The 14133-nt window shown below is 50.1% G+C and overlaps 1 long non-coding RNA gene across 1 annotated transcript in view; it reads left to right on the top strand.

Moving 5' to 3' along the window:
- Positions 1 to 14133, top strand: part of LOC309361330 — a 1008653-nt gene that overhangs the window by 20329 nt on the left and 974191 nt on the right. The window lies entirely within an intron of this gene.

Below are 14133 nucleotides of genomic sequence, written 5' to 3'. Positions count from 1 at the left end.
CGGACAAGACGGACTGCGGAAGTCCATGCACTCTGAAGACGTGATCGATGAAGAGCTTTGCGGTCTGTTCTGCCGTCGCCACCTTGGCACAAGGGATGAAATGCGCCATCTTGGTGAACAAGTCCACCACCACTAACACCGCCGTCTTACCTCTGGAGCTGGGCAGGTCCGTAACAAAGTCCAACGCTACCCTCTCCCACGGTTGCTGCGGTGTCTCCAGCGGTTCTAGCAATCCCGCCTGCTTCTGGTGCACTGGTTTGGACCTCTGGCAGATATCACACCTGGCGACGTAGTCCGCCACCTCTCCTCTCATCTGGGGCCACCAAAAGTCTCTAGCCACCAACTCCATCGTCTTCTCTTTGCCGAAATGGCCTGCACTAGGGGCGTCATGCAATTGTTGCAGAACCTTGGCTCGAAGATCGTCGGTGGGCACGTAAAGGGCACCCTTACGAGTCAAAAGTCCATCTTGCAATTGGAACTCATCGTTGTCTCGCGACCCTCCGCGTAGCTCCTCCATCTTGGACTGTGCAAACTGATCCCTTTGCAACGCGCGTCGCACCGCGTCCAGGTCGACTGCGATGGTAGCGCACGTCCACGCCTGCGGTGCGAAAATGTGCTTTGCTGCGATTGGAGCTGCTTCCTCCAAGTATTGCGGCTTTCGGGACAGCGCGTCTGCAATAACATTGGAGTCTCCTGGGATGTATTCTATTTTGAAGTCGAAATCCGCAAAGAACTCCGCCCAGCGCATGTGTCGCTGGGTCTGTAACTTAGCCGTCCGCCAATACTCTAAGTTCTTGTGATCCGTGCGGACTTGCACCGTGTGCTTGGCTCCTATTAAGAAGTGTCGCCACGCTTTGAAAGCTGCATGAATGGCCAACAACTCCCTGTCCCATATGGTATAATTGCGCTCCGTCTTGCTGAGCTTCCGGGAGTAGAACGCACCCGGTCTCCAGTTGCCTTGTGAATCCTCTTGCAAAAGAACGGCCCCAACCGCTCTGTCTGACGCATCGGTCTCTACCCGCATGGGTCTGCCGGGATTCACGTGGAGCAGCTGCTCTTCGGAGGCGAAAAGACCTTTAAGCGTCCGGAAGGACCGCTCCGCTTGTTCGGTCCAGACGAACTTCTTCTTCTTGGAACTGAGGGTGTCAGTGATAGCCGCCGTCGCGTTCGCAAAACCTTTAATAAACTTGCGGTAAAAATTGGCAAAGCCGATGAACCTCTGGACCTCTTTCCGATTTCGAGGGCTTTTCCAGTCCAACAGCGCTTGAACCTTAGCCCTGTCCATGGCCAGTCCCTCGTCGGACAACTTGTAGCCAAGGAAATCAACCTCTCTGACATCAAACTGGCATTTTTCCAACTTGGCGTACAGCCTGTGGTCCTTCAGCCTCTGCAGGACCTCCCTCACGTCCTTATCGTGATCCTCCGGCGATTCCGAGAAAATCAGGATATCGTCGAGAAAGCAGACACACTTCTTGTAGAGGAGACCTGCTAGCACGTGGTGCATAAATGCTTGAAAAACGTGGCTGCCATTTTGGAGACCGAAAGGCATGACTCTGTATTCGTATGTGCCCAGAGGGGTGAACATGGCGGTCTTCCACTCATCTCCTTTCCGGATGCGGATGAGATTGTAAGCTCCACGTAGGTCCAGCTTGGTGAAAATCTTGCCCCTCCTGACGGTCGCTAAAAGGTCGTCAATCTTGGGCATGGGGAAAGCTTTGGGCTTAGTCAAGCTGTTTATGAACCTGTAATCCACTATAAGCCTTTTTTGGGGCGTGTTTTTCTTCTTCACAAAGAACACAGGGCTGCCACCCGCTGCTTTAGATTCCTGGATGAAACCTCGCTTGAGGTTATGGTCTATGAACTCCCGAAGCTCTTGCATCTCGTCTTCCGACATGGAGTACAGCTTGGCAGCAGGCAGTTGCGCCCCTGGCACTAAATCAATCGCGCAGTCGTAAGGTCTGTGAGGCGGCAACTTGTCAGCTTCCTTCTCACAGAAAACCTCCAAGAAGTCCTGGTACTTGTGAGGCACTGTTTGCACCATACCCAGATGCAACTGCTGCTCGGCTTCTCCTCCCTGATCGGTCTGAAAGCAATGCTGAGCACAATACGATGAACAAAAGGTGATCTGCCGCTGGTACCACGCAACCGCGGGACTGTGCCTCTCCAGCCAACTCATGCCTAACACGATGGGTGTGTCCGATAAGTGGGTGACATTGAAACTAATAAGTTCTCGATGGTTGCCAATCTGCATCATCATGGGAGGGGTTTGCTGCACCACTTGCCCCCCCAGCAACTTCCTGCCGTCTACCGTGACCACGTTTAGAGGCGTCGTTGCAGGCAGGAGCGCCATGTTGTGCTGCTTAACGAACTGCAGTCCCACAAAGTCGGCGTTGCTTCCCGAATCGATCGTTATTGGAACCTCGAGGAGTCTCCCATCAGGCAACTGGAGTGTTGCTGTGAGCAGAACTGCCGGTCTGGGAGGCAAAGGGTCCACGCTCTGCAGTGATGCTGGGGGCTTGTCTACAGATCCGCCTGGCTGAGCCCCAGTAGCTCTGCTTCCAGCCAGGCACTGTCGTTTCCCTGAAGCTGCTCCCCTGGTTGCACCTCTGCTGTTACAGTTGCCAGTGCTGCAGTGTGCTTCTGGAGCCTCTGGGGGCACTCTTTCGCCATATGGTGCGCACTGTCACAGATGTAACACTTCCTGGTTCCTCTAGGAGGCTTCGCTTTGGCTGCACCAGGGACAGGGCTCTGGGATGGCTTCTGAGCCCTAGCACCACCAATCTCCATTGGCTCCTCGCTGTCCTTCCCCATTGGCGAGGGGTGCGCACGGCTGAAATCCCTGTGCACAAAAGGGAGAGTCCTCGCTTGCGCACGCGCTTGGGGCCCGTCCTCCTCGTGCCACGGACGTCCCTCATGTCGAATTCCAATAGCTAAAGCCCGTTGCACCACGTCTTCTAGGGTCTGGGGTCTGTCCCCCCTAGCGATCTCATCCTTGATGGGGGGGCTCAATCCCTCCCAAAAAAGATCTCTGACCGGCTTACTGTCCTTTGGCCAATCTAAGGCGGTGAGCAATGCAAAAAATTTAGAGTGGTATTGGCGCACAGTCGCTTTCCCCTGCCTCAGCCCGTGCATTTGACGGCGCGCAATGTCCACATCCACAGAGGATTGAAAACAAGAATCCATCGCTTTGATGAACGCAGTTGAATTGCGACGGGCCGGTCCATCTTCGCGCCACAGATTGCGTAGCCAAGCCCTGGCCTCCCCATGCAGGTGCGAAACAATGAACCCCACTTTCTCCTCCTCATCTTTAAAATCGTGACGGAGTAAATGCAGTGCATATACGACGTCCGCTCTGAAATTGGGATAGTCTTGCAAGTTGCCATTAAAATGCGGAACCAGGGCACCCCCCCTCCGTCCAAGCGCAATGCCCTCCGCTCTGGAACCTGGGGCCCCCGCCCTGTCCGCGTGTTCCCACCTTGCCTGCAAATCCTGGCACGTCTTCTCCAAGTCGTCATTCTTCTTCTGCGAAGCAATGACTGCCGATGTGAGAGCGGTAACCTGATCCCGCAGTGCAACCAGCTGCTCCTCAGCGCTCATGGCTGCTCCCGTTCGTGAGCTTCGCAAAAAAAATTTTTTGCTTTCTGAGAGGGGACTTACTGTCACGGCCACCCAGGACGGGTCCCAGCTCACAAGAGACCTCACTCCGTTGCAGTTTATTTACAGGAAAAGTTTATTGAAGATTTCTGCTTCTCGTACAGTTCAGCACCGTGGCCGTACGTCTGTCACGTTAGACCGCTGAAGTCCCCTCTGACTCCTCCCCTCTTCCACACCAACTTAATAGCCTGGCTCTAGACCACCTCTTCCTCTCCTTTCTTTTCCGCAGGGTCTTCCTGCCCCCCTGGGTTCCCTCTCTCCGTGACTCGCCTGAGGCTGAATCCTCTGCCGCCTCTTCCCCCCTCCTTCTGGCTTTAGGGCCGGGCTCCTCCCCTGAGCTCTCTCCACTTCCGCGCGCCTCTACGTTTGAACTTGGCGCGCGTACGTTGCTGCTGACCTTTCTTTCGACCGCTACACCACCCCTTGTTCTGCTCTCCACCCTTTCCGGCTGAACACCTTGCTCCAACCCCCTTTCTCTGTTCTCTCCTAATCCTGCTCCCTCCGAGAGGCTGACGACTCCACCCCCTTTACTCCGTTCCGGCTGAGACGCCTCTTGCTGCGTCTGTCTTCCACTGGGCTCCTCTCCGCTTCTCCCTTCTCCTCCCTTTTGCTTGATTAAGGTAACCCCCTTTTGAGAATCCTCTGACTCGCTGCTCAGACTCGTGGATTCCCTCAGAATTCCGTCATCTTCTTCCTCATCCTTCTGCCCCTCCTCCCACTCGCTCTCCGTCTCCTCTGTCATCTCCTCCTCTCTCCCAGAAACCCTGACAGTGTTGTATGTTCTTTATTGTTTTATTTTTGTGCTATGGATGGAAAATTGAATAAAAATTATTTGGGGGGGAAAAAGGAAATAGATGGCGCGCACGTGCGCGAGGTTTCAAACTCCAGTGAAGGTCGCAAGAGGGAGGGGAAGGATTGGAAAACCACCAAGAAGTGTTTCCTCTGCCAGAGGCCAGGACATTTTGCCAGGGTCTGCCCTCAAAGAAAGACCTGGCAAGGGATGGTGGGAGCCGCTGGCGGTGAGGAGAAGGGGGAGGAAGGGCAGGCGCAGGGAAACGACAATGCCTGGCTGCCAAACAGCAGGGGCAGCAGCCAGGCCAGCAACCAATAGAAGTGCCCCAGCCTGACCCTCCCAAGGCAGCTATAGCCATAGAAGTGGTGCTAGAACTCCCGAATGGGCACCCCGTCAAAGTTGAGGGGCTACTGGATTCGGGCAGCTCCTGCAATTTCTTCAGCAGGGACTTCGCTCTGGAGCACCAACTCCACCTGCTGCCCCTAGATTTTCCCTTGCAAGTGACCACCATCGATGGCAGGGAACTTCGGGGGGGGGGGGGGAGTGACACACCAGACCCCGCCAATGCGAATGAGGGTTTCCAGGCACACAGAGACCATTGCCTTTCACGTGGCCACACTGGCAGGACCCCCAATAATACTGGGGATGAGCTGGCTGGCACTGCATGATCCAGTAGTGTCATGGCATCAGCGGTCAGTCACCTTTGGGTCAGCTTACTGCTTGGAACACTGTCGGGGGGGGGGGGAGAGAACCCAAGAAGGACAGTGGCCAGGGTGGCTGGGCTGGCTGTGGAACCAAAAGTGGAGGTGCCACCACAATATGCTGAACTGAAGGAAGTCTTCAGCGAGAAGGAGGCGGATAGACTACCCCCCCCCACAGGCCCTTTGACTGCCAAATCAACTTACTCCCAGGGGCTCAGCTGCTGGTGGGTAAGCTGTATGCCATGTCTGACCGGGAGATGCAGGAGTTGCGGCAATTTATTGACAAGAACCTGAAGAGGGGGTTCATAAGGGAATCAAAGGCGGTGGGGGGCAGTCCGGTGTTCTTTGTGGACGAAAAAGAGACTAATCAGCCCAGGCTAGTCGTGGATTACAGGGGGTTAAACCTGGTGTCAGAACCCGTGACCTTCCCAATGCCCAGGATTGACGACATTTTAACACGGGTGAGGCAGGGGCAATTTTTTTACCAAGCTGGACCTCAGGGGAGCATACAATCTGATTAGGATAAGGGAGGGGAACGAATGGAAAACTACCATGTTCACCCCCCTGGGGGCTTTTGAGTACTTAGAAGAGTTTGAAGAAGAGTTTGGATTTGATATCCCGCCTTTCACTCCCCTTCAGGAGTCTCAAAGCGGCTAACATTCTCCTTTCCCTTCCTCCCCCACAACAAACACTCTGTGAGGTGAGTGAGGCTGAGAGACTTCAAAGAAGTGAGACTGGCCCAAGGTCACCCAGCAGCTGCATGTGGAGGAGCGGGGAAGCGAACCTGGTTCACCAGATTATGAGACTACCGCTCTTAACCACTACACCACACTTAGTCATGCCATTTGGATTACAATCGGGGTCCGCCTGCTTTCAAGCATTCATGCACCACGTGTTGGGGCCCCTGGTGTACAAGAATTGCGTAGCCTTTTTGGATGACGTCTTAATCTATTCGGACAATGGGAAACTGTTAGGGTGTGAAACCTAAGACACTGGCAAGTTAGCAATGTCATGTGACTTTAAGTAGTCAAGCTCGTTAAGTTGTTAAGTTGCTCAGTATATAAAGAGTGTTTGTTTTCTCTGTCTGTGGGGCGTGAAGCAAAAATGTCTGAAAGCTCCGGAGGTGTTTCTGTTATCTTTCTGCAATAAACCTGTCTTTGGAAAGACAGGCTTCCCTGTGTCGTTATTTCTTTGCTGCTGAGACTCTGAAGCTTGTACTGCAACAAGAATCTCTGCACTGGACTTAATTAATGCTCTGCAAAAGAGAACTGTTGCTGGTTGCGCAGTGGAAGCGTTTACTGGACCAGTACACAGGCTCTCTTAGGTTATGGCTCCTTCTACGTTTCTACAGCTGTATTGTGTGCAGAGAAAGTGAAAGCAGCTTTCGGATGAGAGAAGACTGGCTTGGTTGTAAATCCAGCTCTTAAAGGAACTGAGAGGCTGCAGAAAGTTGAGAGAGCTGCGTAAGTGAAGATTTACAGCTTCATTAGCTGCAAAAGGCTAGCTTGACCTCCCGTTGTGTTTTTGTTTTGTTAATAAAAACAGAGGGCGGTGGTAGGTTGCTAGTGAAGAGACGGAGGGAAAAAGTTTAAAAGGCTTCACAGGAGGCTGGAGGCGTCTGAAAAGTGAGTAAAACAAATCCCAAGGGGAAAGAGAAGCAAGGGCACACAGAGGGAGTAGCAGCAGACCCCAAGAATAGCAGTGGAAAATTTCCAGGTTCCCTTTACAAAGTTGAACTCTGCTAATTACGTGCAGTGGTCTAAGAGGGCTCAAGTCTGGTTGGAAGCCAAAGAAGTGTGGGCTGACTATGTCCAGAGGCGAAAGCCGTTTGTGGCTGTTGCAGCAGATGCCACAGCAGAGCAACAGGCTGCTGCACATGCTCAGAACAGGGAACATGATAAAATGGACACTAAAGCTAGATGCATGTTGATGGTATCGATAGACGATTCCCAATTACCTCATGTGGAAAATTTAAGGTCTGCATTTGAAATTTGGGAAGCTCTTAGGCGAATTCACCATAGAGCCACGCCCGGAGAGAAGGTGAACATTATACGTGCTTTGTATGAGTTGAAACTGAAGCCAGGGGATAGTGTGGTTGAACACACGTCACAGATGACTGAGTATTTCAACCGACTGTCATCTCTAGGTGTGAATTTTCCTGAAAATATTAAAGTTTATACTCTGCTTAGCAGCCTGCATGCAGGGTTTGAAAACTTAGTACTAACTTTACAAGTTTTGCCAGAGGACCAGCTGAATATGGATTATGTGACTGGTAGATTGTGTGAGCAAGAATATCAACATCATCAAAAACGTATTGATAATTCAAATACCCCAAGGGTTGGATGTTCAGATAATTCCCAGCGTGGGGGAACTAGCAGGCAGAGCTGTAAGGAAGCCTCACAAGTGTCTGCTATGGCCAGCAAGTCATGTTTTCGATGTGGCAGCAGGTTTCATTTGATAGCAAAGTGTCCAGAAAAGCAACAGGAATTTCAACAGTCCAAGGCCAGTTTCCGGAGCTACAGGGGAAGACGACGTGAGAACTACAAGAATCAACGATCCAGAGGGGGAGCAGGTGCTGATAAGGGACTATTTGCAATGGCAGCACAACAACAAAGTCCTAAAAGGAGCCAACAAACCTTGAAGTGGATAATTGACAGTGGAGCAAGTCACAGTTTAGTTCCAGCGACATCTAGTGGCAGCTTGATGAACTGCAAGACATTGCCAGTTGCAAAAACTGTGACTATAGCAGACAATAGTAAACGAGAAATGAACCTTAAAGGCACAATTTATGTTAACTGTTTGCAAACTAACCTTCCTGTTTTTGTTCTTCCAGGAATGAAGAATGGACTTTTGAGTGTGTCATGCCTGGTAAAAAGTGGTTTTAAGGTTGAGTTTGAAAATGATGTGTGCACCATTTCAAAACAGGGGAAGGAGCTAGTTAAAATTCTCTGTGAGGATGGGCTTTTTGTTTTGGATGAAGAGCAGTTAGCAGCAGGTAGATGTTCAACAGGTGAAGCACAAGCTAAGTGTGTAAATAAGGCTCCTCATACAGGTTGTGCACATCTACTACACAGAAGGTTAGCTCATATATGCTTTAAGTATGTAAGCAAGATGCCAGATTTAGCTGAGGAGTGTAACATTCAACCCTGTCCAAATTTTCTGGATTGTTGTGCTTGTAAACATGCTAAGGTTAAGACATGTAACTATCCTAGATCTGATAGAGTAAGCAAGAAACCCTTTGAACTTGTGCACACAGACGTGTGTGGCCCTATGCCAGTCAAATCGCTTGGAGGTGCGAGATTTATGCAAATTTTGGCGGATGATTTTTCAAGGGCTAGTTGGGTTTTCTTTCTGAAAGAAAAATCACAAGCAGCTTCCATCCTGATGGATTGGATTGAAGAAGTCGAATGTAAATTTGACACCAGGGTGCGTAAAATACAATCAGATTGTGGTGGGGAATATGTGAACCACACGCTGGAGACGTGGTTAAAAAGGAAAGGTATAGTTCATAGACTTACCAATCCCTATTCACCACAGGAGAATGCAGTTGCCGAAAGAAAATTTCGAACATTACAGGAAGCCATTGATGCTTTGCTGTTTGATTCTGGACTTCCACAGCGTTTTTGGGCTGAGGCTGCACTGTATGCGAATTATACTTTTAACAGAGTGTACAATAGCACAGTAGGCAACACTCCTTACTTCATGCTATTTGGGAAAAAACAAAAAATTGATCATCTAAGAGTTTTTGGATGTCGTGCTTATGTGCTGATGCCTAGGGCACAACGTAGGAAAGGCAATCCTAGATCTAAAGAAATGCTTTTCTGTGGTTATCAAGCAAACACAAAAGGTTGGAGATTTGTGAATGTAGAAGGCAATCAAACGAAAATCACAATCAGCAGAAGTGCGGAATTTTGTGAACAGGATGGTTGGAATAAAATTCATGGAAATCCTGACATACTATTTGATGTGGTGAACAGTAACAATGAAACCCAGGCCCCAGGGCAGGTATTAGTTCCAGAACAGGCTGAGGAATTTGAGTCTGAGGACGAGGGTGAGAAATCATCTAGTTCACCCAAGTCTGTAAAGTCAGAATCTTCTAGCTCTAAAAGTTCACCTGTACAGCAAGAGAGACGTGTAAAGTCAGAATCAGAAAGTTCTTCAACTACTAGTGACAAACAGGTGACGACTAGTGATTCTGGGTCAGAGGGGGAAACTGAAGGAACATCGCAGGAACTGTTAAGGCGTTCCAAGCGTGCCAACAAAGGTAAACCTCCTGAAAGGTACCAAGCTATTAGTGTTTGGGCTGGTTTGGCAAATTGCGAACCTGAAAGTTTTGAGGAGGTTGAGCAATTACCCCAGGAGGAGTCCAGTAGGTGGCGTGAGGCCATGCAAAAAGAGTTGAATTCTATGAAAGAACTGGGTGTGTTTTCCATCACCAAACTGCCAGAAGGTACCAAGGCAGTAAGTTGTAGGTGGGTGTACAGGATAAAGACAACAGCGATGGGGAAACCAGAGTACAAAGCAAGGCTTGTAGCTCGAGGTTTTACGCAAAGAAAGGGGTTACATTATTCCGAAGTCTATGCACCCACTTCAAGGAGTGAAACCCTACGGGCACTATTAGCAGTTGCTGCTCAGAAAGGGTTCAAAGTGAATCAATTTGATGTCTCTACAGCTTATCTTCATTCAGACTTGGCTGAAGAGCTCTATATGGAGCTACCGCCAGGATTGAAAGTTGGTAAATCAAATCAGGTATGGAAACTACATAAATCTATTTATGGACTCAAGCAATCTGCTCATAATTGGAATGAGTGTTTGAATGACGTTTTGGTAGGCATTGGTTTTAGCAGGAGCAAGGCTGACAATTGCTTATATTTCAGAGGTTCAGGAGATGCTCAAGAATCTTTGCTTGTTTATGTAGATGACCTGATTTATACTTCAAAGACACAAGAACAAGTAAAAAAAACTAGCCAAAGAGTTAAATAAACACTTCAAAGTTAAGAATCTTGGTGATGTGAAGGTCTATCTTGGTGTTCAGATAGATAGGACCAAAAATGGCAGTTTTCTACTGAATCAAAAAGGCAAGGTATTGCAAATGTTGAAAAAGTTTGGCATGACGGAGTGTGCAGGTGTTAGAACACCAATGGAAATGGGTTTTGTAAAAGACAATGAGTTCAAGGATAGTGCTGAATTCAAGCGTGCTGAAATCTTTCAGTCAGCACTGGGAAGCTTACTTCATGTTTCGCAATGCAGTAGACCAGATATTGCTTACGCTGTTAACTTACTCAGCAGAGAAGCTTCAAAACCTAGTGTAAATGCATGGAAAGGAATTCAAAGAGTGTTAAGATATTTACAATACACCAAAGTTTTTTGCCTTGACTTATCTTCTGAAGGACAAGCACAGATTACTTGTTGGGCAGATAGTGATTGGGCAAATTTAAAGGATAGAAAATCAGTGTCTGGCTGTGTAATAAAATTTGGTAACTCTCTGATTGGGTGGAGATCCAAGAAACAGAACCTGATTGCTTTGTCGTCAACAGAAGCTGAGTTCTGTGCCTTATCTGAGTTATGTAGAGATCTAGAATTTTACAAATGCTTGGCACAAGAGATGTATGAAAAGGCCATCACTCCAATCACTGTATGGGGTGATAATCAACCGTGTCTTAAGTTAGCACAAAATGGGCAGTTTAAAGGTCGTACAAAACATTTGGATATCCGCTTTCAAAATGTTTGTCAAACTGTAAAAGCAGGAATTGTTAAATTAAATTACTGTCCCAGTCATGAAAATCAAGCTGATGGTTTTACAAAACCGCTTGGGTTTCAGCGGCATGAAAACTTTTGTGAAGAAATGGGTCTGAAGTAATTTTGTTTTTGTATTGCCAGCGAGAGGGGGTGTTAGGGTGTGAAACCTAAGACGCTGGCAAGTTAGCAATGTCATGTGGTCAAGCTCGTTAAGTTGTTAAGTTGCTCAGTATATAAAGAGTGTTTGTTTTCTCTGTCTGTGGGGCGTGAAGCAAAAATGTCTGAAAGCTCCGGAGGTGTTTCTGTTATCTTTCTGCAATAAACCTGTCTTTGGAAAGACAGGCTTCCCTGTGTCGTTATTTCTTTGCTGCTGAGACTCTGAAGCTTGTACTGCAACAAGAATCTCTGCACTGGACTTAATTAATGCTCTGCAAAAGAGAACTGTTGCTGGTTGCGCAGTGGAAGTGTTTACTGGACCAGTACACAGGGTCTTTTAGAAACAACACGTCAGAGACGTCAGGGAGGTGCTACAGAGATTGAAGAAGCATCAGTTGTGGGTCAAGCTGGAAAAATGTCAATTTCACGCCAGAGAGGTCGAGTTTCTGGGGTACAAGTTGTCAGACAAGGGCCTAGCTATGGACCCAAGCAAAGTGCAGGCAGTGCTGGAATGGAAGGGCCCCAAAACCCGGAAGGATGTGCAGAGGTTCCTAGGGTTCAGCAACTTCTACAGGAAGTTCATCAAGAACTTCGCCCACTTGACAGTACCCCGGTCTCCCACCCATATGGGGGAGGCCATACGGGTGGGAGACCGGGTGTGGTTGTCATCCCAAGGGTTACCCCTAAAGGGAGGGTGCAAAAAGTTGCAGCCGAGGCGGCTGGGGCCTTTTGAGGTAACACAGCAGGTGAACCCCGTGGCATTCAAGCTCAAGTTGCCTGACAGCATGAAGATACATCCGGTGTTCCATAGGTCCCTACTTTCACCGTACAGGGAGGGGCGGGAATTTCCGGGGCGGGAGGGAGGAGCCACCACCCACCCGCTGGTAGAGGAGAGGGAACACCGCAACCAAGCCACAGAGATACTCGATTCAAGGTGGCGAGGTCGCCAGGTGGAGTACTTGGTAGCTTGGGAGGGAGAACCCAGGTCAGAAAACACGTGGGTCCCTGCTGAATCAATCAATGACGGCTATCTGGTGGGAGAATTCCACAGTTTGTTCCCGGATAAACCAAAACCACTAACGAGATTCTGGGAGGAAGAATTTGGGACCACAGACGACGAAGGGGACTTTGTGGGTTTTCCTGCCTCCGAAGCGGAGGAAGGGGAGATGTCAGAGGGAGAAGAATCAGACTGGGAGGCCCACTCGGCGGGAAGAGATCGGAGCGGGTGGGAAGCGGGTTTTGAATCCTCAGAGGATGGTGACAGCTCCTTCAGGGGACTCCCCGCATCGTCGGCCGAGGAAAGGGACAAGGTTGAATCGGAAAATTGGGCCGGGGGTGGAGGGGGTCCTGGGGGGAGGTGGATGTCAGGGAACTGCCATCGGAGCCAGAGACGGAGCGAAGGCTCCAGAGGGATGCCGGAGAGGGTCCCAGTAGGGAGAGAGGCAGCCCATCTGCTGGGGAAGGAAATCAGCATAGCACCAGTGGAGAAGGGGGGCAGAAGGAGGAATCGGCGAGGGGGCTCTAGGACTCCTCGCCGGAGACCAGTGGGGAGGGCACAGGTCATCCGCTGCCCACACCCTCCCTGCACAGAAGGCTTCCGAGCAGGGAGAGTAGGAGGAGACTAGACATCAAAGAGCTTCTTTTCTGGAAGAAGTTCAAGAAACGCCCGCTGACGGATTCTGCCAACGATTGAGACAGCCACAGGTGAGTGGCTGTCCGGGCAGAAAAGGTTCACTCAGGCAACCCAGCCAGGTGTTGCACCGGTTTACACACGAGCAACCCCTAGAACCATTACAATTTAGAAAAGTACAGCATTTTGAGGAAAAATACATTCAGATCCATTCTTAAAGTCAATGAGAAAGATACAGCAAAAAGGATACAATTTGATACAGCGAAAAAGGATCCATTCCCCAAGGCACCGTTGACCTTCTTGTAGGGTGTGAAGGCAGAATACGATCTATTTGATATTGGTAGGGTCCTTCTCCTTCATTCCCCTCTCTGACCCTGACTCTCTTACGACACAGGGACCATCCCAGAGTGTGGGCACAACTTCTGCCGGTCCGGCCTGATGCAGTGCAAAAAGGAGGCTGGCTTCCTGTCCTCAAGGCCGAGTTGGAGTCCAGAGAAGGAGCCTCGTCCGCAATGGGCGAAGTAGCCAAGACTCTCAGTCTTCCAGAGGGAAAGGATGTGGAGTTTGGAACAAACAGGGTTAAAACTCCGTGGTGCCCTGCATCTGGGAGGGGCCGGAAGCAGGACCCTACGTCACAGGCTTTGTCTGTGAGAGTTAGTTTCAGTTCTCACTGAGAGACGCTGAGAGAGACAGCTCAACGGAGCTGTCTGTGTGCTTTTTTAAAAGCACGGAGGAATGCCTTTGGAATGGCGGAGGTTTCTGATGGAGAGACTGACTTATGACTTGTAAATAAACGCTTCTAGAGATAAGAACCGATCTGTCTCTTGGACTTAATTTATCCCTTTCTCACATGGACTCAGGACCGCTGCATTTACTCTGCCAGGCCAGCTCAGTGCTTCCAGGGATACGGAGCTAAACTGGGAAGCTTGCTGGACCCAATATCAGCAAAGGTTATGGAGGCCACGTGTTTCCTGACAAGTGTGTGAAGGGAGGAGAACGCCAGCTTTGAGTTGCTGTGATCTCCTGCCAAGGAAGGGCAGTGGGAGATGCTGGTGATCGGAGCCAAGAGCCAAGAGAGAGGCTGCTGCTTCGGAGGACCAGCTTGCTGGCAGAGTGAGTACGTTTGAAGCCCTGGGGGGAGGAGAATGGCTGCTGCTCAGGCACAGCAGAGCCAAGAGAGCTACCCCGGTGAAAGGCTACATGGAGCCAATTGGGAGGCCTGGTCAAGAGGAGCCAGGGGGTGGTTTGTGGCCACAGGGCTCTGGAGTCCAGTCCAGAAGGAGCCGGCCCCACCCACACAAGCAGATGCTCTGCTGAGGGAGAGAGAGCAGAGGCAGGCGCTGAGGAGTGTGTGTGAAAGCTCAGCGGGAGCCAGGCCAGAGGGGGCTGGAGGAAGCCCAGGAGAGGCTGAAGGTTGCCCAGAAAGCCCAGTGGGGGCTGGGACAGTGTTGGGGAGCTGT

Source organism: Podarcis melisellensis (assembly GCF_964234715.1).
Source record: "Podarcis melisellensis genome assembly, chromosome: W".
NCBI classification, from domain to species: domain Eukaryota; kingdom Metazoa; phylum Chordata; class Lepidosauria; order Squamata; family Lacertidae; genus Podarcis; species Podarcis melisellensis.
Note: the sequence above shows the minus strand (reverse complement) of the source record. Positions and strands in the feature narration are given on the sequence as shown.